Below are 25,239 nucleotides of genomic sequence, written 5' to 3'. Positions count from 1 at the left end.
GAACAATTAAGCTTTAATCAAGAATTGTAGTTGCTGACCAGATTATTGGAATTATGTGATCAGACATTGAGCTTGCTACTATCACATTGCATTAAAGTTGTTGAGACTTTTATGTGATCTGCTACATCTCTTCTGGGATTGGAAGTGTTGCACTGAGGCTTTGTTAATTTATTCACACCTCAGACCAATCCACCCCAAACTGTCCTCTACCACTGAGTAAACATTTTAATGCTTTCAAGCATTCAAACCTGATTTCCCATTGCTGCCAATCTTAAATAAATATGATTGGCAGAACCTTTTAGTATTTCTACCCATTTCTTTGTTGTTGGTATGCAATACTCCAGGAGTTGATCCTTCAAGTCTCACTTACCTGAAACCTAGCATAAAACATCTATGTGCATGTGTGTGTTTGTGTGTATGAACTTGCATGTCAAGCAACTGACATGTGGCATCTGAAGTAACACTCTGATGTGTAATTATTCAGTGTGATAGTGTCACTTACTAAAACGTGTACAACACTCTAAATATGTTCAATCTGGTTTTGAAATCTCAGTTGCTTTGTGAAGAAATCTGGCATTTTACCATTAGAAAGGAAACTTGTTTCTGACTTAGAATCTTGGTTTCATTGATGTTAACATAAATCTATTGCACCCTGAACTGGAGATTAACTGATCCTTCCTTTAACCAAGAGACACTAACAATAAATAAACTATTGGTAATGTAATAGAAATCTGAGATAAAATGTTAAGCAGTATCTGTGGAGAGAGAAACAGAGTTTTGGTTCACTGAGTTTTCTCCAAAGAATTGATTGAGAGGAAACAATGACCTCCAGATTTATACTCAGTGGCCATTTTATTGGAGACAAGAGTGGAAACAGTTGTGGTCTTCTGCTGCTGTAGCCCATCCACATCAAGGTTTGATGTGTTGTGCATTTAAAGATGCTCAGCTACACACCACCGTTTTAACCCGTGGTTATTTGAGTTACTGTTACCTTCCTGTCAGCTTGATCCAGTTTGGCCATTCTCCTCTGACCTCCTTCATTAACAAGGCATTTTCACCCACAGAACTGCCACTCACTGGATTTTTTTTTTGTTTTCCGTACCATCCTCTGTAAACTCTAGAGACTGCTGTGTGTGAAAATCCCAGAAGATCAGCTGTTTCTGAGATACTAAAATCACCCCATTTGGCATTAATGAACATTCCATGATCAAAGTCACTTAGATCACACTTATCCCCCATTCTTATGTTTGGACTGAACAGCAACTGAACCTCTTGACAATGTCTGCATGCTTTTATGCACTGAGTTGCTGCTACATGATTGTCTAATTAGATATTTGCATTAATAAGCAGGTGTACCCAATAAAGTGGCCACTGAGTGTAGATTCACTCTGCTGGCCAGGAAATGTTGTGGGCATGTCACCAGTACTTTTGTGCTATTTTGCTTGAGTAGTTCCTGTAGAATGGTGAGCTGTTCCAAAGATTTTCCTGCCCAATGTGTTGCTGCACTAGTATCTTCACACTGCCAGCTTGTGCTTGTTTAGTTTTCATTTCTGGAGTCCCTTAACTCAACACTGCTCGTGTTTTGCAGGTTAGAAGTCTGCCAGTTGGGAATATTTCCTTGGCACTTCTAGGCAAAGTGTGAAGGATAACATAGTGTAAGGTAGGGCAGTAAGGCTGTGAGACTAACTTGATATAGAAAGGGCTTCAATGAGAAAATAACTTGTAAAACTAAGGAAGCTCTAATGACAGTACTGTATGCCCTTTACAGATAAATTCAGAAGTGGAGAAATATACATACGCTATCATAATGCCTATTTAGCCTTACTGATTTAAGGACTAATCCAATCTAGGTATCTATGTGTCGAGTTCCTTTTTGCAAATCCTATATGAGTTTTGCACACTTTAACATAGTCCTAGAAACTAGCATCATTTGTGCTTTAACACTAGGTGAGAGTGAGCAACCAAAGGTTTTGGCAGATATATCTTACCAAAGGTTCCAAAGAACTTGTGTTTGTCTACTCTACCTACTTTAGTTTAATACCAAAGAATAAATTTTGGTTCCCTCCAACCTGATTGCATGAACATCAAATTCTCTGAATTTCAGTAATTTCTCCCCCTTCCACTTCTATCTTTTTCCATTCTTCATTCTGATTTCCTTCTCACCCTTTTTCTTATCCTCGCCTGCCTATCACTTCTCTCTGGTGTCCCTCTTTCTTCCTTCTTTTCCATGGTCCACTGTCCTCTCCTTTCAGATTGCTTCTTCAGCTCGTTACCTCTTCCACCTATCACCTCTCAGCTTCTTACTTCGTTCCCTCTCCCCCACACACCCACCTCAGCTCCTCCCCCCACCTGGTTTCACCTGCCGGATTGAACTTTTTTTCCACCCCATCTTCTTATTCTTGCTTCATCTCCTTTCCTTTCCAGTCCCAATGATGGGTCTCAGCCCAAAATGTCGACTGTTTATTTCTCTCCATAGATGCTGCTCGACTTGCAGAGACCCCCCAGCATTTGTGTGTGCGGCTCAAAAATTCTGATGAGCATCGCTGCAACACCTCATCAAGACCACACTAGCATGAAGATTTTACACAGAAATTCAAGTTTTTGCAGAAAGCAGGGCCTTTGCTTATTTGGTAAAAACACAGGGAATGCTCTGAATTCATTTGAAATTCCTTTGCATTGCTACCATTGTGGACACATGCCTGCATCTGAGCCATGTGGCTCTCTGATTCTATGATGCTCAATAGGTAAAAGCTATTGGGGGAAAGGAGGAATTGCAATTAAATCTATTTATTTATATTTTGTGAACTGATAGTAAATGTTAAAGGCTAGAGGGATAGTACCATGGAAACAAAGGAGTATTTGGACCTGATCAGGAGATTGAAAAGTATAATTATTATGCACCAGAATCCGCCTCATTTGCACATTATACATGATTTCTAATCAAAGTATCATTTTCATACGGAAGATAATCACTTATCTTTGAATTTCAGGACAGCAGCAAGCCTTTTAAAAATATAATCATTTTTGTACAAAACATTGCTTTCTTATCTCATGTTGTGTTTATTTAGACTGAATTTCTGAATGAATAAATGGGCTGTGTTGCAAATAATTTGAACATTTTGTCGTTGTTATCTGGAGTGTGCAGAAACCTTGAACCAAACTAACTACTCCAGAAAGTCAGTTGCTTCATTTGAATTCAACAGACGCGAGCCTCTTGGTGAGAGGAAATCAGTTTTCAAGATATTCCATTAAGTAGAAAATTTCCTGTGTTGACATTCTTTGCCTTAACACTTATAAGGCAGATTTCGTGCTTCCATTGTGAGCATTCTTGGGTTAAGTATAAAGACAGTGCATTTTGGGTTCACAGGTTTCCAGTCTCTGACAGACATGGTTGGTGTAACTGTTACACAACACCAGCGATTACCATACAGAGTTCGATTCCAGCCATTGTCTATAAGGAGTTTGTACATTCTTCCAATGATTGTGTGGGTTTCCTCCAGGTGCTCCAGTTTCCTCCCACACTCCAAAGATATACAATTGGTGTTTGGATTAGTGAGTTGTGGGCATGCTATAATGGCGTCAGAAGTGCTGCGACACTTGATCTGCTGCCTCAGCACAATCCTAGGACTAACGCAAAACAATGTTTCAAAGTACATTAGATCTCGCACTAAGTGAGGACTACCTCAGTGAATATACTTAAGACAAGGTTGTATAGATTTTTGCATACTAGGGGAAATTAAAGGTTATGGGGAAAAGTCAGGTAGGTGGAGATGAATTCATGGCCAGATCAGCCATGATCTTATTGAATGACGGAGCAGGCTCGATGGGCCAGATGGCCTAGTCCTGCTCCTATTTCTTATGTTCTTATGTTATTATGCACTAGCAAGCTCAGGAACACTTACAAACATCAGACTCCTGAACTGGCTTATCTGAATACTGAACTGTCTCCACAGCCTATGGACTTACCAGTCATGTTCTCAGTATTATTTATTTAGTTATTTTTTTTATACAAATTGTCTTCTTTTGCACATTGGTTGGTTGTCAGTCTTTGTTTATGTATGGTTTTTCATCAATTCTGTTGTATTTATTTTCGTGTAAATGCGCAGTTCTCAGAGTAGTGTATGATGACATATATGTATTTTGATAATAAATTGACTTTAACTTTACTTGCCGTTTGTTGTAGCCATTGGGAATTGTGAGCCTTCAATCTATTGCCAAAATAAACCTTGTGCATCCCATCTGTCAGTGCATGTCAAAATAACCACGAGGCAGAAACATTCATTGAACTCTGAGCCTTGACCTTCTAGTGGTGTGATCAGTTTGGAGAATTCACAAAGCAAAATCCATTGCTGGAAGCGAGCAGTGAGTGGCAAAACAAAACCCACAACTTCAGCTTCTTGAAAATCATGGCACGGCAAGACTTCTACTTTCTCAGAAATATGCTAAGATTCGGCATGTCATCCAAACTTTGAAAAACTTCTATAGATGAGTGACGACGATTATATTGACTGGTTTCATCACATCCTGGTGTGGAAACACCCATACCCTCGCATGGAAAAGCCTACACAAAGCAGTGGATAGGACCACTCCATCAGGAGTAACCCCACTCCCACCATTGAGCACATCCACATAGTATGCTGCCTCAGGAAAGCAGCATCCATCACTAAAGACCCCACCATCCAGGCTATACTCTCTTTGCACTGCTGCCATCCAGAAGAAAGTACAAGAGACTCGGGACCCACACCACCAGGTTCAAGAACAGTTACTTCCCCTCAGCCATCAGGCATTTGAACCAGAGGGCATGAGTTTACTCAACTTCACTTACCTCATCACTTAACTGTCCCCATAACCTACTTTCAAGGTATCTTCATCTCATGTTCTCGATATTTATTACTTAGTATTATTAATATTATTATTATTTATTTTTTTTGCAGCTCAAGCTGGTAAAACCTGAGGTACAGGCATAGCCAAGCATGCTCATTTGTCAATTGCAAGGAACTTTCAGACTAATCTAATGGTGTTTAGTATTGTGGCTTTCTGAAGATTTACATAGATATTACTGTCTCAGACTAATTGTTTAATGCTATTGTCTCATGCCTTTGGGGTGATATCAGTAGTAGATATTATTATCAGGACAATGTATACTTTGTTCATAATCCAAAATCCACTCCTTTTTCTGTAAATGTACATGTGGACCAGATGATCCTGATATTGCGGTCTTGTTTTGATTTATTTCTGATCCTGTATATTTATCAAGGCATTTATTGTCAAAGAATGTATAAATTATGCACCTTGAAACTTATCTGCCTTACAGGCAGCCACAAAGCCAGAAACTCGAATAACCTAATTTTAAAAAAAAGGAAGACCAAAAGCCACTGTGCTGAGAAAGAGAGAGAGAGAGAAAAAAAACACAGATCATGCAAATGATAGAAACAAGCCAACAGCACTCCAAATCAGACTGAGTCCTGATTTGCTTCCGGAATAGTGGGAGTAGGCCCAAGCCTCCACCCAAGTTCAAAACAAAAGCGGGGCAAAATGCATGGCTGCCAGATCATTTCACAGCCTCAGCGCCACGGACAAAGAACGAACATTTGCAAGAGTGCGACCAAGATCAGCCCAACCCTTGCCTCCGATCCTGACACTCAGGTTTGCACTCCACCTGGACCGGCAGTGCCTTGCTCTATGACCCAACCCCGGCACCACAATACACTTTGGCTGTCCAGGCCAAAGCCATTCCCGATTCCACCAAATCTGCTGGGCACTTGGAGTGATCCAACCTCACGCCCAGGTTAAGTGGATGGGCTTCAACTTCTCCAGTAATGTGAATGTACACACTTTATTCGAACTATTAACTCATCATATGTAGTCAAGCGAGAAAGCAAATTATAGCAGAACTGGGAATGGTGGAGGAACTCAGCAGGCCAGGCAGCATCTATGGAAAAAGGTACAGTCAAGGTTTTGGGCTGAAACCGTTCGGCAGGACTGGAGGAAACAAGCTGAGGAGTAGATTTGAAAGCTGGGAGGAGGGGAGAGAGAAATGCCAGGTAATAGGTGAAACTTGGAGGGGAGGAATGAAGCAAAGAGCTAGGAAATTGATTGCTGAAAGAGACAGAAGGCCATGGAAGAAAGAAGAAAGGTGAGGGGAGGAGAACCAGGTGGAGGTGATGGGCAAGGAGATAATATGAGAGAGGGACAAGGAGGTGGGAAATGGTGAAGGGGGTGGAGACATGTGTTTGGTGGTGGAACCCCGTTGAAGGCAGTGGAAATTTTGGAGAATTATGTGCTGGTCGTGGAGGCTGGTGGGTTGGTAGCTTGGCGGGAGGCAGGGGTAAGAGCAGATGTGTGTGAAATGGAAGAGATGCAGTTGAGGGCAGCATTGACGGTGGAGGAAGGGAAGCCACTTTCTTTGAAAAAGGAGAACATCTCCTTCATTCTAGAATGAAAAGCCTCATCCTGAGATCAGATGCACAGGAGACGGAGGAATTGAGAGAAAGGGATGGCATTTTTACAAGTAGCAGGGTGGGACGAAGTATAGTCCAGGTAGCTGTGAGAGTCCATTGGTCTGTGGGTGTTGCTCAGATTTCCAGCATCTGCTGATGTTCTCTTATTTTAGAGAATGATGGAAATGTTCAACAGGCCAGTTAGCTGATAACAGTTATCTTACAAGAGGATCTGTTGAATGATCATTGCCCATTAATTCTGATTCTGTCCACAGTGGTGTTGTCTGATACGCTGAGCAGTAAGATTAACCAGACAAGGTCTATGCTCTCTAGAATATAGAATAATCATATTGAAGCACAAAATCCTTACAGATCTTGACAAAGTAGATGGCAAATTAACATCTCCCTTCATTAGAGTGTCCAGAAACAACACTGGCAGATTAAAATCAGGAGCTTGCCATTCAGGAGAGAGAGATACAGCTATTTATTAACCCAGTGAGTGGTTGAATCTTTGGAATTCTCCAACCAAGAGGGCAAAGAGGGCTCAGTCACTGAGTGTACTCAAGACAAAACCGGATAGAAATTCAAGGATTCAAAGGATGAAATGCAGGAAAGTGGTACAGGACTAAATGATAAACAGTTATCTTACAGAATGGTGGAGCAGGCGGGAGAACCCGGATGTCCTAATCTGCTTAAGATGGTGCCAGGTTTGCTGACCGCAAAGTTCTAAACTCAAACTATGATGTGAAGCCGAATCTGATATAGATAGCGATAGGTACCCTCACTAAAGAGAGATTATACTCTAGCTGTCGACACTTCAAACACTAGATCTCCTCCATGAAGAGAGACTTCAGGCAGAGAAAGCAAAGAAATGAAAAGCACAAGGTTACATCTTTTGTTCCTTCCTTTGTTTATATCTGCTCAGTTAGGACAGTAGAGATGTCAGGCAGGATAGCTGAATGCTCCTCTTGTGGGATGTGGGAAGGCAGGGAGACCCCCAGTGTCCCTGATGCCTACAACTGCAAGAAGTGCATCCAGCTGCAGTTTCTAACATCCTGTGTTAAGGAGTTGGAGCTGGAACTTTATGAACTCTGGATCGTTTGGGAGGCTGAGGGGGTGATAGATAGGACATTTAGAGAGGTAGTTATACCCAAGATGCAGGACACAGGAAACTGGGTGACAGTCAGGAGGGGGAAAGGGGCTAAGGAGCCAGTGCAGAGTCCCCCTGTGACCATCCCCCTCAGCAACAGACAGATCACTGTGGATACTGTTGAGGGGAGTTGACCAAACAGGGGAAAGTCACAGTGGTCAGGTGTCTGGCTCTGTAACTCAGAAGGGAAGGGGAGAGAAGAGGCACGCTGCGGTGATAGGGGGTTCATTAGTTAAGGGAACAGACAGGAGGTTCTGTGGGTGACAACAAGTATCCCGGATGGTGTATTGCCTCCCGGGGACCAGGTTCTGGGATATCTCAGATCAAGTCCTCAGCAATCTTAAGTGGGAGGGTGAACAGCCTGAAGTCGTGATACACGTAGTTACTAATGACATGGGTAGGACGAGTGACGAGGTTCTCCAAGTGAGGCAACACTTCACTTGTGAGTCTGCTGGGGTCATCTATTGCAACCGGTGCTCCCGGTGCGGCCTTCTCTACGTCGGTGAAACCCGACGCAGATTGGGGGACTGCATCGTCGAGCACCTCCGCTCCATCCGCCAAAACAGACAGGATCTCCCAGTAGCCACCCACTTCAACTCTGCTTCCCACTCCCATTCAGATATGTCCATACATGGCCTCCTCTACTGCCATGATGAGGCTAAACTCAGGTTGGAGGAGCAACACCTCATATACCGTCTAGGTAGTCTCCAGCCCCTTGGTATGAACATAGAATTCTCCAACTTCTGGGTATTCCCAACCTCTCCCTTCCCCTATCCCTATGTCACTCTGCCCCCTCCCCCAGCTGCCTACCACCTTCCTCTTGGTTCCACCTCCCTCTACTACCCATTGTGTTTTCCCCTATTCTTTCTTCACCTTTCCTGCCTATCACCTCCCTGCTTCCCCTCCCCCACCTCTTTATCTTTCCCCTTACTGGTTTTTCACCTGGAACCTACCAGCCTTCTCCTTCCCACCCTCCCCCCACCTTCTTTATAGGGCCTCTGCCCCTTCCCCCTACAGTCCTGACGAAGGGTTCCGGCCCGAAACTTCGACTGATCTTTTCCACCGATGCTGCCCGACCTGCTGAGTTCCTCCAGCGTGTTGTAAGTGTTGCTTTGACCCCAGCATCTGCAGAGTGTTTTGTGTTAACAAGAGTGCCAGAATAGTTCGCGGAAAGGTTGTAGAGGCAGATGTTGGTAAGACCTCAGACAAAGTTAGGAATCAGAAGGTTGAGCATGGTGTGATTAGAGTCCTGGGCTGCCTATATTTCAATGCAAGGAGTATCATAGGAAAGGCGGATAATAGTCCTGAAGATGAGGTAGCTGGTTTACAAATAGAGGCAATGTGCAGTGAGGAGAGGCTGTTGATAGGACAAAATTGCAGATAACTGGATGAGTTGCAATGTAAAAGGCAGACAAAATCGAAAAGGGTGAATGCAGGACTGAAGGAGGTATATTTGAAAGCACCCAGTATATGGAATAAGGAAGATAAACTTGTAACATTGTTGCAGGTTGGCAGGAATGCTGTTGTAGGCATCACTAACTCATGGCTGAAAGAAGGTTGTAGCTGGGAGCTTAATATCCAAGGATATACATTGTATTGAAAGGACAAGCAGGAAGTCAGAGGGGGCTGTGTTGCTCTGTGGGTAAAATATTAAATCAATTCATTAGAAAGAAGTGACATAGGATCAGGAGATCTTGAATCATTGTTGGATTTTCTAAAGACCTGCAAGGGTAAAAAGACCCTGATAGGAGTTGTATACAGACCCCTGAACAGTAGTAAGGATGTAGTCTAAAAATTACAATGGGAAATAGAAAATACATGTCAAAAGGCAATGTTACAATAGTCATGGAGGATTTTAATATGCAGGTAGATTGGGAAAATCAGGTTGGTGCTGGATTCCAGTAGGGGGACACTCTCGAGTGCCTACAAATTGGCTTTATAGTGCAGCTGCTGGTTGAGCCCACAAGAGTATCAGTTATTCTGGTTTGGATATTGTGCAATGACCCAGAATTGATTAGAGAGCTTAAGTTGAAAGAACCTTTAGGGGAAAATGATCATAATATGATCGAATTCACCCTGAAGATTGAGAAGGAGAAGCTAAAGTCAGATGTATCAGTATTACAGCTGAAATGGTCCCGATCGTTAATTCCCCATCTTGCTCCTAATTTCCTTTGATTTTGCCACTGTTCCGACTGTTAATTTCCCAATTGCTTCTAACTCGCTTTGATGATGGCACACCTGGTTTCCATCAAGAAATGCAATACAAGAACCTCAGCGTCACAGCCACTAGTCGCCAGTTCATTGGTCTTTTTCCTGTGAGATAACTATGTTTCCCGACTGCTTAGAACCATTTGTTCTACGTTTAGCTCCAGTTTCAAGGTTTACCTATGAGACTCCGACTCTCTAGGTCAAGGCTCCATATCAGGGCTCCGTGTCAAGATCCCTCCTGTTTGCTGTTCAGCATTTACGCCCGTGTAAGCAACCAAACTCAATCTCCGTGCCTGTGTCCTGCACTTGGGTTTGCTTCCTTCGCTTATTGCAACAACAGTGGAGGAAAGGAAATTACAGAAGAATGAGAGAGGAGTTGACAATAATTATTTGGAAAAGAACATTGGCAGGAATGACAGCAAAGCAGCAATGGCTGGAATTTTCGGAAACAATTCGGAAGGCATAGGATATATACATCCCAAAGAGGAAGCAGTATTCAAAAGGCAAAATGACACAACCGTGGCTAATAAGAGAAGTCAAAGCCAACAGAATTGCCAAAGAGAGGGCATACAATAGAACAAAAATTAGTAGGGAGTGAGAGGACTGGGACGCTATTAAAAACCAATAGAAGGCAACTAAAATAGTCATTAAGAAGGTAAAGATGGATTACGAAGTAAGCTAGTCAGTAATATCAAAGAAGATACCAATAGTTTCTTCAGATACATAAAGTGTAAAAGAGCAACTTGAGTGGAAAGAAGAACTTAAGACCATAAGACATAAGAGCAGAGTTAGGCCATCTGGCCCTTTGAGTCTGCTCCACCATTCAATCATGGCTGATCCTTTTTTTTTAATCTCCTCAACCCCAGTATCCAGCCTTCCCCCTGTAACGTTTGATGCTATGTCCAATCAAGAACCTATCAATCTCTGCCTTAAATACGCCCAACGACCTGGCCTCCACAGCTGCACGTGGCAACAAATTCCACAAGTTCACCACCCTTTGTCTAAAGAAATTTCTCCGCATCTCTGTTTTGAAAGGGTGCCCCACTATCCTGAGGCTGTGCCCTCTTGTCCTAGACTCTCCCACCATGGGAAACATCCTTTCCACATCTACTCTGTCTAAGCCTTTCAACATTCAAAAGGTTTCAATGAAATCTCCCCTCATCCTTCTGAAATGCAGCAAGTACAGACCCAGAGCCATCAAACGTTCCTCATATGATAACCCTTTCATTCCTGGAATCATCCTCGGGACCCCTTCCAATGCCTGCATATCTTTTCTAAGATGAGCGGACCAAAACTGTTCACAATACTTAAGCTGAGGCCTCACCAGTGCCTTATAAAGCCTCAACATCACATCCCTGCTCTTGTATTTCAGACCTCTTGAAACGATGCTAACATGGCATTTGCCTTCCTCACCATCAACTCGACCTGCAGTTTAACCTTCAGTGTGTTCTGCACAAGGACTCCCAAGTCCCTCTGCATCTCAGATTCCTGGATTTTCTCCCCGTTTAGAAAATAGTGCTCACATTTATTTCTACTACCAAAGCGCATGACCATGCATTTTCCAACATTGTATTTCATTTGCCACTTTCTCACCCATTCTCCTAATCTGTCTAAATCCTTCTGTATCCTGCCTGTTTCCTTAACACCACCTGCCCCTCCACCAATTTTCATATCATCTGCAAACTTGGCAACAAAGCCATCTATTACATCACCTAAATCATTTATATGCAGCATAAAAAAGAAGTAGTCCCAACACCACCCCTGTGGAACACCTGCAGTCACTGGCAGCCAAACAGAAAACGATCCTTTTATTCCCACTTGCTGTCTCCTACCAATTGGTCAATGCTCTAACCATGCTAGTAACTTTCCTCTAATACCATGGGCTCTTCACTTGGTAAGCTTCCACATGTATGGCACCATGTCAAAGGCCTTCTGAAAGTCCAAATATACAACATCCACTGCATCCCTTTATCTGTCTTACTTGTAATCTCCTTAAAGAATTCTAACAGGTTCGCCAAGCAGGATTTTTCCTAAAAGAAACCATGCTGAACCATTGGAAAAAGATGCTGGACAGCTAGTAAAGGGGGACAAGGAAAGGGCAGGCAACTGAATAAGTATTTTGCATCAGTCTTCACTATGGAAGACGCTATCAGATGGTGGAAGTTCCAAGTGTCAGGGGTCATGAAGTGTGTGAAGTTACCATTACTAGAGAGAAGGTTCTTGGAAAACTGAATGGTCAGAAGGTAGATAAGTCAGCTGGACCAGACGGAGTACACCCTAAAGTTCTGAAAGTGGTGGCTGAAGAGATCTTGGAGGCATTAGTAATGATTTTTCAAGAATCACTAGATTCTGGAATGGGTCCAAAAGACTGGAAAATTGCAAATGTCACAACTCTTCAAGGAGGGAAAGGGGCAAAAGAGAGGAATCTATAGGCCTATTAGTCTGACCTCAGTGGTTGGGAAATATTGAAGCCGTTACATTATTAAGGATGAGGTCTCAGGTTACTTGGAGCACATGATAAAATATGCAGCATAGTTTCCTCAAGGGAAAATCTTGCCTAACAAATCTGTTGGAGTTCTTTGAACAAATAACAAGCAGGATAGACAAAGTAGAATCAGTTGATGTTGTGTACTTGAATTTTCAAGGTGCCACACATGAAACTGCTTAACAAGCTATGAGCCTATGGGGTTACAGGAAAGATTCTAGCCTGGATAAAATAGCGGCTGATTGGCAGGATGCAAAGATTGAGAATAAAGAGAGTCTTTTTCTGGTCGGCTGCTGGTAACTAGTGGTGTTCCACAGGGGTCTGTGTTGGGACTGATTCTTTTTATGTTATATGCCAATGCCTAAGGCAACTGGACATTATTGAATGTCCTTCAGGCAGCTCCTGCAGCCAAGCTGATGCCAAACATGTTGCTTCAGAAGCTGGACTACACTAGTGAGGCCGGGAGGGGGATCTTGATGGCTTGGCATTTCAGGATCTCCATACCTTCCACCCAGGCTTGTGATAATGATCATTGTCACCCATTGTCCTTTCAGACAGACGAATGCCAACCAACACCATGCAACTCTGCCCACAACTCAGCTCATCTGCTGATCAGTCAGAGGTAAACTCTACTGTCTGTTTTCTAACAAATATAAAGTCTCTCTTTGTTAACACCCACAATCATACTTGCTAATTTACATCAGCTCCTAGTTAAGCATTAATGGCATTTTAAAAATTGCATTCTCGTTTTCAATTCGGTCCAATAGTCCTAACACTTTCTATTTCAGTATTCTTACCCACCCTATAAATATTTGCACTCCCATACATCAACCCTGTTGTTTCCTCTCTCTCTCGGTGTTTAATTACTCTGTTAATGGCAGCCACTTCCCCTCCTGCCAAGTTCCAATTTTCTGGAATTTGTTCACTAATCCTTAGTCTCTATCTCTCCTTCCTACCTACTGTGTGATATTCATGAAATTGACTTCTATGACCAAACCAGAAAGGTAGATATTACCCCTCTGACTTGTTAAATAGGTCAATGGATACACCCGTGGAAAAGGTAAAGAATCTGCAATTTCCTTCACTTTGAAATCAACATAGAATAAGAAATCAAATCTAAGCAGAACATCTAATGATCTGTGATTTCTAATAAGCACTTGATATCCCCAGTTTAGTCATTAGCTCATATAAGACCATGTAATCATAAGGTATAGGAACAGAATTAGGCTATTTGGCCCATTTCATCATGGCTGATCCAATATTCCTCTCAATCCCAATCTCCTATTTTCTCCCCGTATCCCTTCATACCCTGACCAACCAAGAATCTATCAACCTCTGCCTTGAATATACATAAAGACTTGGCCTCCACAGCTACCTGTGACAAAATATTACCCAGATTCACCACCCTCTGGCTAAAGAAATACCTCCACATCTCTGTCCTAAACGTATGTTCCGCTCTTCTGAGGCTGTGCCCTCTGGTCTTAGACCCTCCCATCATAGGAAACATCTCTACCTCCACTCTATCAAGGCCTCTCAACGTTCGATAGGTTTCCATGAGATCACCCCTCGTTCTTCTGAATTCTAGTAAATACGGGTCCAGAGCCATCAAATGAATCAGAATCAGGTTTATTATCACCGGCATGTGACGTGAAATTTGTGAACTTAGCAGCAGCAGTTCAGTTCAATACAATACATAATATAGAAGAAAACAACTAAAACAATAATAATTATTATTATTATTATTATAAATAAAAATCTTATTCAATATACTTTATACAGTATACATATACTGAATAGATTAAAAATTGTGCAAAAAACAGAAATACTATATATTTTTGTAAAAGTGAGGTAGTGTCCAAGGGTTCAATGTCCATTTAGGAATCGGATGGCAGGGGGGAAGAAGCTGTTCCTGAATCACTGAGTGTGTGCCTTCAGACTTCTGTACCTCCTACCTGATGGTAACAGTGAGAAAAGTGCATGCACTGGGTGCTGGAGGTCCTTAATAATGGACGCTGCCTTTCTGAGACACCGCTCCTTGAAGATGTCCTGGGTACTTCGTAGGCTATTCAATCCTGGAATCATTTTCGTGAACCTACTTTGAACCCCCTCCAGTATGTCTATATGTTTAAGTAACATAGAGTATATTTTTCTTTCAGGCAGTCCTGCAAGCTAGAACAACACACACAAATTGAAGGAGGAACTCAGTGGGTCAGGCAGCAACTAAACAGCAAAATGAACAGTCAATTTTCAAGCTGAGAGCCTTTATCCAAACTGTTTATGTTTTCCATCGATGCTGTCTGATCCTGCTGAGTTCTTCCAGCATTTTCTTTGTGTTGCTCAAGTTTTCCAACATCTGCAGAACCTCTTGTGTCCCTTCAGGGTAGAAGATGATTTGTTTCCACATCAGTGATGATAAGGGGAAAATAACAATGCTTAGTTTCTTCTAAGCTTGATAATAGCTTTTAATTCCAGATTGAAATTATCTTATTAATTAGAGGACTTCAATTTTTTAGCTGCCACAGTGGCATTAAAACAGCAACCTTTGAGTCAACAGTACCATGCAAACACGAAGAAATCTGCAGATGTTGGAATTTCAAGCAACTGTCATAGGGCGGTGGCTAGGAACGGACCCAAGTGCAAGACACAGACACTGAAGTACTAGGGACAGGACTAGGATACAGGCTGAGGGCAAGGACATGGACACGAAAACCAGGAACCCGGAACAGGACTGGACAAGAGAGCTAGGAGCCCGGGCTTGGACTCCGAGCCAGAGACTGGACAAGGACCCAGTACCTGGGTCTTGCCTCTGGCTCGTACCCCAGAACTAGGCAAGGACAAGGCTTGGCAAGCAGGCAGGACGAGGCTGGAATCTTCAGGCTTGAGGCTAGAGGCGAGGCTTGGCAGGAGGCAGGAGGCTGGAGTCTTCAGGCTTGAGGCTAGAGGCTAGAGACGAGGTTTGGCATGAGGCAGGAGGATGGGGTCTTCAGGCTTGAGGCTAGAGGCTAGAGACTTGAGGCGAGGCTTGGCAGGAGGCTGGAGTCTTCAGGCTAGAGGCTAGAGACTTGAGGCGAGGCTTGGCAGGAGGCAGGAGTCTTCAGGCTTGAGGCTAGGCAGGAGGCTGGAGTCTTCAGACTTGAGGCTAGGCAGGAGGCTGGAGTCTTCAGGCTTGAGGCTAGGTAGGAGGCTGGAGTCTTCAGACTTGAGGCTAGGCAGGAGGCTGGAGTCTTCAGGCTTGAGGCTAGGTAGGAGGCTGGAGTCTTCAGACTTGAGGCTAGGCAGGAGGCTGGAGTCTTCAGGCTTGAGGCTAGGTAGGCTCCTCCTGGGCAGGGTGCGGATCACCACCCGACAGAGGCATGGAATAGGAAGGGATAGAACCAACCGCAGGTAACGGCAAGATGGCCTGGCTTACCTGGGCGGAGGCAAGGGACAGGAAGGGAGCTAGGTACAGGGTGGTTCCAGGACAAGACCACAGGCGAGACGAGGCGAGAGTTACCAGCAAGACAAGGCAAGGCTTCAGGCAATGCAAGATGAGACAAGAACTTCAGGTGAAGCGAGAGTTACCGGCAAGACAAGGCAAGGCTTCTGGCAAAGCAAGGTGAGACGAGAACTTCAGGCGAGGCGAGAGTTACCGGCAAGACAAGGCAGGGCTTCAGGTGAGGAAACAGAAGGCAGAGGAAGGGACACAAGGAGTAAGGACAAGAACAATCCAGCAGCCACACCCTGATCTCTGAAGGTATTTATGCAGCCAGCCCCAATGAGCATCAGCTGCCTCAATTAGAGCTCAACGAAAACAGTAACAGGGTAGACAGGAAAACCTGGAGCAAGGGTTGATGGACCGGACCGTGAACTGGAATACGGACTTCACTGACCAGATGATGACAGCAACACACATAAAAGTTGCTGGTGAACGCAGCAGGCCAGGCGGCATCTATAAGAAGAGGTACAGTCGATGTTTCGGGCCGAGACCCTTCATCAACGACTTAATCCTGATGAAGGGTCTCGGCCTGAAATGACGACTGTACCTCTTCCTATAGATGCTGCCTGGCCTGCTGCGTTCACCAGCAACTTTTATGTGTGTTGCTAGTCAACAGTACAGATCAGATTGTTGGGTACTCATCCAGAAACTTAGCCATTTTGCTACTAAAACAGTGAGTTGGCAGTACACATGGGAGTCTACCAACAGCCAAGTTTGCACATCAAGATGAGAAGAGCGGACGCATAAGAAAACCAGCAAATAAAAACAGTAAATGTTGCAAATGCCAAGATTCAGAACATAAGAATTTGAAGCTGCGATGTATATTTACTGCCCAGGGCCATGGGGCCTTTTTTTTCGCCAAGCTCAGCTTTTTAACATGCCAGATGATACTTGTAGAGACCAAAGAGTTGCTTTTGAGTGAGTTATACTTCCAACCAATATTCTCTGTTCAGCTTCTTGTCATAAACAGGAGCTAGTCTTCAGTTCTTAATGTAAATGGCAAGCGATAATCAGCCTGAAGTTAAAAGGTCAGCACAAACGACACTGTCTACAGAACACAGGATGCTGGCCCAATACACCTGGGCTGATTCTTCAAGGGATGCAGTATAAAAAAAATAGAGTTATGTTAACTGGCTTGCTTCAAACCAGACAACACTGACTATTTAGTTCAAGGAAGCGGCAGACCAGATTGAGGCTATCACTTAACACATCGAATTGCTGATCTATTAATAGTTGGAAGGTTTGTGTGCTCAGAGAGTCAGCTTCACAGAATTACTTGTGGATATTTGAGAACTCTGCCCCCAGAAGCTGTGAGGCCACCTGTGTGAAAAGGTAGCTGAAAAAATATCACATGCGTGTGAAGTCACTCAAGTGGCAGAAAAACAGAATAAACGTAAGAGAGCAGACAGACTTGTTAGGAATGGTTATGGAGTAGCAAGAAGAATGACAGAAAGGCGTGGTGATGAGAATCCATTCCTCTATTTCTATGATAGTTGGTTCATTTTTCACAACTCGTTGGTATTTCTGCTTCACTTATAAGAATTGTATGTGCATTTGTAGGTTCAGATCTGACCAAACATGCATACAATTTATCAATTCATTTATTCACAATACTTTCATACTTGATTTCCAGCCCATTCTTCTATGCTACAACAATACACTAATATTCCAATTATACATTTGATGTTAGCGTGGTTTTATTTTCAACCATATCCAATAAAGTTTATTATGTATTTAAAGGCAGACTGTCTCATATTGCATTGGTTTCTTTGTAATAAAATATTTTGTCTCTATACATGAGATTGTGTCAAATAATAAAAGCAGAAATAATTCCTGACAAGCAATTCAAGTGGAAGTATTTATTGGAAATGTCCTTTTGCTACTAAGAGCAATTTAATATACATCTCCTCCTCTTTGGACAAAAGATGAAACAGGGGAGCGGCTTTTGTTCCATGCTGTTGGTCCTTCCAGATAATGAAATTTTCCTGTAGAAGAGAAAGCTTTATTGTTATAGCATTAGGAAATATTGTGCCAAGGGAACACTTAAATTTTCTGATTTGTTGATAAATAGTTCTGGTTGATTCAGCAGAGATTGAAAAACTGTATTACTTTGGAGCCTATCTCCAGTCTCTCTTTATTACATTACCTCCTCCAGCCCCTCAGACATTGAGCTCCACCAGCTCTCAGCTTACCTACCACTGTGACTTAAACGCCTACAATGGGGGACATGTTTTCAGCTTCTGCAGGAGGCTCTATGATGTGCAGTGTAGTCACTAATTTATCTTACTGTTTCTTTTATGGTCTGTCTTCCTTATTGATACTTCTTAAGTTCTACCTGACTGATCCCCAATCTTTCATTTACCCATCTTTGTATCCATTCTGTGGCTTCATTACAAACTGTGTTTGATATAACTGCTGTAATAGTTCACAAACCAGTATTTATTGGCAGCATTCTGGCACCAAATGAATAGGTGATGGGAGGGGTATAATTTACACTGGTAGGTTTTTTTATGCAGTAAACATTTTCATCCTACTTAGAGTACATAATCTGAGAATACAGAATCTAAAGCAACATCTCCCAATGAGAACTGATGAACTATTCAGGAAAGACAGGATCAATCTAAGTCAGGTACAACAAGCATGATTGTGAGAAGGATTACCTCATCATCACTATTTGGTTGATTACAGTGTGACAACACAGTGTTGGACTTATGGTCCTTAGACCTCCATTCTAAATGATCACAAACAGTATCTCTCCTTCTAAAGAAGACATTTTCAAGGACTGCTCACTGCAAGATCCTGAAGGCTGGGATTTCAGTCCTGCACTAGTGCTTCTCCAGCAATGAATTGACTCCTGAACTAGTAGTGTAGGTTGAGTCAGGACGAGGGGTGCACCTAGTTGGAACTGAGTTGTGGGTCTCAGGCTGCACCCTGATCAGCAAATTGAGCGCAGACCATTGCCGGGCTTCTCTGTGTCTTGACATAATACCCATAAAACCATAAGACATAGGACTAGAATTAGGCTATCAGCCCATCGAATCTGCTCTGCATATTGACCATTGCAGATTTATTATCCCTCTCAACCCCTTCTTCCTGCCTTCTCCCTGTAACCTTTGATGTCCTTACTAATCAAGAACATATCAACCTCCGCTTTAAATATCAACAATGAATTGGTCTCCACAGCCGTCTGTGGCAATGAATGCCACAAATACTCAAATCCTATGCTTTCCCTAGTCCATTACCTGTTGGTTGTGATCAAACCTGCTGTTGCCCCTTCTGTATGCTTGACTGCACAACTCTCCTCAGCTCTATGAATACATTACCATAGAGAAATTTATTTATTCCTTTCAATCAAGACCATCTACCAAAACCTGCACTATTCTTTTCAAAAACATTTTCTGCATGCAGATTTATCATTTTTACTCCTGATTTGTTGCAAATAAACTTGTCCCAAATATGTTTGTGTGTGGAATGGGCTGCTGGCGGCGGCGGTGGAGGCAGGAATGATAGGGTCTTTTAAGAGTCTCCTGGATGGATACATGGAGCATAGAAAAATAGAGAGCTATGGGTAAGCCTAGGTAGTTCTAAGGTAAGGACAAGTTCGGCACAGCTTTGTGGGCTGAAGGGCCTGTATTGTGTTGTAGATTTTCTGTTTCTATGTTGGAAAGTTCTTTTGGAGGGCGTGTGTTGAAGCCAGATTTACCTAAGCCGGGCATGGTCTCCCAAATGAATAATTTCTCAAGTCAAAAAGGAACCTTAACTGTAATAAGAAACAGAGTTGTGCAGCTACTGCAGGCTGTTGAATTGTTAGCATTTGGCTTAGATTGCTTTTGACCTAGAGAGATTGGAGTTTATGATGAGGTGCAAGGTAATTAGGGAAGATCTCAAAGCTCATCATTTACAGCAGCAGTAATGTAGTGAATGACAGCTTAAAACTAAAGTAAGATGGATGACAGAAAAATCAGTGGTCTACTGCATTTTACAGTGGCTTGTGGGGAATGATGTGTGGCATGGAACAGTACAGCTTATCAAAAAGAGAATATGCAGTAATGCATTGGTAAATTCAGAGACTGTCACTACCCAAATGAATGATGAGAAAATAGAATTGGTAAAGAGCTTGTCAGGGGAAAAAAATCAATAAATATACCTTTAATAACATTGCTGTTTCTGGCATAAAGTACAGGGATAAATATGCCAGCGCAGTGCAGATTTCATTCAGATTTGTTATGTTCTGTGATTGCTGTATCGAACAGGAAAAAAAGATTTGCATTTGTACAGCATCTTTCATACTCGTCTTAGAGTGTCCCAAAGTTACAGCTAGCACAGGAAATACTTTTCTCCGTGTTGTAATATAGAAAATGTAACAACCAGGTTGCATAGAAATGTTTCATGGAAAGCAACTTTGCAATTGTCTGGTGATCTGTTTTAGTCTTGTTTAATGAGGGATGAATATTGACTGGGACTCGAGGGATAATCATCTGATCTTCAACGAAATAGTTCTAAAAGAGCTTTAATGTTCAGGTTATGAAAGCAGACAGGGCCTGAATTTAATCTCTCACTGGATAGCTGACCCATTGGACTGTGCAGCAGTCCCTCAATACCGTATTGAATGCCACCCTTGATCTTTGTTCTCAGGCTCGAACCCACAACCACCTCACACAGAGGGGACAGGGTGTCTTACCTGCAACAGGCACTGAAGCTTAACTAACAAAGGTATTCAGGAAAGGACAGGCAGGCATGTATAACTTTACAGAGTTCAGAAATTGTGAATCTTGACAATGCAAAGAAAGCTGTGATAGCTAATGGGCTACAAACACTGGAAAAGGTTCCATTTCCTGTGTTACATCTGACAGACTGGAATGGACAGTATCTGTGCAGTCATCTTCATGATGAACTATCAAATGTACCCAGTTCAGGAAAATAATGGGGTGAGACTAATGTTGATGGATGAAAATTAAATCAAATGGAATTAAGGATCTCTCATATCAAATAACTGGACAAAAATGCATTTTGGGGAACAATTGTACAGATAGTAAATGAGAAAATGTTTCTAAGTAAATACCTGATCTCTTTTCACCCTTAAAAGCTAGAGATGAGTTGATTCATGTGAGTGCTTTCAGACCCTGAGGACTGCTCTTTCCTGGCTTGAAACATGACTTATGTATAAATCTCTCTCTGCCTTCTCAAATGACCTTAAAATTTCCATGAGCCTTTTTGCAGAGTTACTCAGGAGTTTTTTTTCCCCAGCATCAAGTAACAGTAATAAGCACCACAAAGAGTGAATACTTAGTCCAACATACATATTTATTCAGGGAATAAACTTTCATTACAAACTGGTTGCTGTGCCTCCCTCCATCTTAATGACTTGGTTGGCTATGAAATGCTATTCAGCAAACAACTGAAGTTGTTAGCAGGCCTCCTCAAATTTTATCGTTCTGTAAAAGGGTGATCTTTTCACATTGCTAATGTTTTATTGGTTATCTCATTCCTAAAAGCAAATTTTAAAGTTAGTCACAGTTAGCCAAAGATTACAAATACTTCAAATATTTTTGCAGATTGTCATTCAACACAAGTATAATGAATCTGCTAACGTTTATAAACCGTCACTAGTGTTATTTCTGCTCAACACGATATAATCTTCAGACTCATATTTATGCCCATTTCAGGTCAATATGCAAGCTCAAAGCTATTATTTTTTAAAAAGAAAAATGCATGACCCTAGGTAACTGTTAGAGCTGTTAGTCTGTAAAATAAAATTAGCATTTCCAATAAATTAAAACATTTAGCAGATAAAAATATTTGTATTTTTTGAATATATGTATAAGTATATTGAGTTTGATAGAGTTTCGAACAAAGTAAATAGGAGGTATGTAGGTCAGTCAAGAAAATGGATTTCAAGGGATAGGTCAGAATCTTTATCAGCTTCTAGGCTGGGTATTCTGCTCATACACCTATTTCATATATTCTAGTGTAATTAATAGTTTACTAAACATTAATTACAGCTATGCACATTCCTATTTGAAGTGGATTCAATCAAGACTCAGTTAGTTTTATTATATAAATGAATCTTAATCAATTTCATCTTACATTTGATAGAGTGTGAATATTTTAACTGAAAAATATGGCTCACAGCACAGATATAGAGAACTATGAAGCAGGCATGAAAGAATTTTATTTGCAATTTTCTAACATTGGAAAGGATACATGTCCACTGTATTGTGCTTTGCCTTGGAGAGAGGGAGGATGGAGAAGTTTGGATAAGTGCGTGAATGGGAAGGGTATGGAGGGCTATGGTCTAGGTGCAGGTCTATGGGACTAGGCTGAAAAACAGTTTGGCACAGATTAGATGGGGTATAGCACCCGATGACTCTATGACACCAGCAGTTCTATAACTTCTCCTTGTGATTAGCCGTCAAATGTCTTCATGGCCACATTGCCATTGAATGATAAACCCAACCCAAATTTGCATATGAATTCATACCAAGTACAAAAAAAAATCCAATTCGCACCCAGCAGCTGTCTTTCGTGTCTCTTTGCTGACCAAAGTTGTTTTTTTCACCATAGCCATAGTACATAGGAGAGAATGAGGCCATTCAGCCTATTGATTCTGTTCCACTATCGATCATGTCTGATTTATTATCCCTCTCAACCCCATTCTCCTGCCTTCTCCCTATAACCTTTGCTGCCCTGACTAATCAAGAACCTATCAGCCTCTGTTTTTAAAATACTCAATGACTTGTTCTCAGCTGCTCTCTGAGGCTATGAATTCTAGATTCACTACCCCATGGCTAAAAAAAAAATCCTCTTCATCTCTGTTCTAAATGGATGTTCCTCTATTTTGAGACTGTGTCCTCTGGTCCTTGACCCCCCACTATAGGAAACATCCTCTCCACATTCAGTCTATCTAGGCATTTCAATATTTAATAGGCTTCATTGAGATCACCCCTCATTCTTCTAAACCACAGCAAGTACAGACCAACAGCCTCATACATTAACCCTTTAATTCCTGGGATCATTCTCATAAACCTCCTCTGTACCCTCTCCAATGCCAACACATATTTCTTAGATAAGAGGCCCAAAAATGCCCACAGTGCTCCCAGTGCAGTTAAAACAACGCTTTATAAAGATTCAGTGTTACATCCTTGATTTTTATATTCTAGTTTTCTCAAAATGAATGCTAACATTGCTTTGCCTTCCTACCAATGACTCAACCAGTAAGTTAACCTTTAGGAAATCCTGCACAAGGACTGCCAAGTCACTTTCCACCTCTGATTTTTGAGTTTTCTCCCTGCTTGGAAAATAGCCTGCTCCTTTATTCCTTCTACCAAAGAGCATGGCCACACATTTCCCTGCACTATATTCCATCTGCCACTTATTCGTCTATTCTCCCAATCAGTCCTTCTGCAGACTCCCTGCTTCAATACTACACGCCCCTCAGTCTACCTTCGTAAACTTGTCCACAAAGCCATCAATTCCATCATCCAAGTCATTGACATATAACGTGAAAGGAAATGGTCTGACCACTGTGGAACACCACTAGTTACCAGCAGACGACCAGTGGCATTCCCACTCTTTCCTCCCATGGCTGTAACGAGGCTGCAGGACAGTTGGTGATTCTCAGTGAAGAACACAGCAGGTGGCCTGAGAGGGCAACCAGCAGATCTGAGCCTTGGGCCGGGCTTCGGACTGCAAAATTCACTGAGGATTGGCCCTGTCAGGGTTAGTGGGGCACTCAATGGTATAATCATTGGAATGGAAGCATGAATGCTCATGATCTGAGAGCATACAACTGACTTGTGCTCCATCAATCTATTACATCTGCACTGGGCTGGTGCCTCAGCAATCTAGTGAGCTATCACAGGCGAAATTTCTGGAGTGCTTCCTTTGAACAGCCATGTGTCAGCAGTTTGAAGTGACAGGACTGCTGTCTGACTGGTGCACTGCGGTTCTCAGTGGTTGAGTTTGTACTGCTTTGGAAATTGAAGCTTTGGTCACACAACATTGCTTTGTGGTTGAATGCAATAGCGATGGTGATTATTTTCCTGGGCGGCAGTAAACATGGGATTTCAGAACTAAAGAGGCAGGTGACTGAACATATTTCAGCTTGCTGGACAAAATTGTTCTGATGTGCAGTTTATATAATGAGCCAGTGGGAGGATGACACTATATTGGTAACACAGTCTTGGCCATTCTGACAGCCTGTTGGGTTTAGGGCAAATACTAATCTGGAGTCATTTGGCTTTGAAGTTATTTATAATACTTTAACAAAGAGCTTGTGGAGTGAATGGATTCAAATGGGTTAAATACTCCCCTTTTCTACTGGATGATTTTTGGGGAATTGTCAATGTCTCATAATCTGGTCATCTCGTGGTCAATATTATGTAAGAGCAGAATTTATAAGTTTTCCTTTTATGAATAAAAATTTATATTTGTCACAAATTAGATGCCTAATCATTGGTCAAATACTTCTATAAGCTTTTGGTTGCTCTTCTTAAATAGCTATTTAGAATCAAATAGGCTATAGTTCTGTTGTTCTTGAAAGTTCCATTCTGTGAACTTGAAAATTCTCCCCATGTCTGAGGTTTGTGAATTGGTATTGTAATGTATAAAGAAACCATTATGCCCAGTATGCTGAGTAAAACTGCAGAATAATGTCAGTATTTCTTTGTCTTTCAACTACTGTTAATTAGTTTGAAAATTTTATTTTTCTTTTCATACTATTCCCACAGCAGCAGGAGGCCTGGTCTCTGCACAGTATCTGAGCCCAGTTTTCCTAAAAGCAGCCATAGTAATGCTGGCTGAGCTTAAAGCAAACCAACTACAACTGCAAAAGTTGTTCATCAGTCATTTAATACTTTGAATCTTATCTCATGAGAATTCAAATCCAATATTTCTCATAGACTCATGGCACCGAGAGAGAGAGATAGAGAGTGAGAGAGATCCGGCTCCTTGTGCCAGTACCAGCTTTTTGATAGAACTGTTAACACTATAGCAAAATGGGTTTATATAATATACTTAGCATTAGAGGGAGACAATCTGACTCCGACCAGCAGTGAGTGAGAATGTGAGCCAGAATCATGGGGTGCAGTCCTGAGGTACAGGAAGGAAACAACTCCACAGCAAAGACAATAGCAGAATGATCATCTTGACTCTTGACTCTTGAGCCCTTTAAATGGGTTTGGTGGAATTAGGATGGAATCAGATGGGGACCAAAGCTACAGAGACCATATACTCAATGACGAGGGAGACATGCAATCTCAAAATAGTTTGGTGCTGTGGATGAGGAAATTTGTGTTTGGTTAGATTTATAAATGTGCATTTATACATATATTTTATTACTGTGTTTTGGAACTGGGAGGGGGTTTCATTATTGGCATAATTGGCTGTCCCTAAGTGCCCTTGAGGAGATAGTGGTGAACTGCTTTCTTGAACTACTGCAGACATTCTGGTGATCATTGCAACTTTCCCTTGCTGATCTTTT

Source organism: Mobula hypostoma, chromosome 17, assembly GCF_963921235.1.
Source record: "Mobula hypostoma chromosome 17, sMobHyp1.1, whole genome shotgun sequence".
Lineage (NCBI taxonomy): Eukaryota > Metazoa > Chordata > Chondrichthyes > Myliobatiformes > Myliobatidae > Mobula > Mobula hypostoma.
The sequence above is the reverse complement of the archived record's forward strand: the minus strand, read 5'-3'. Positions refer to the sequence as shown.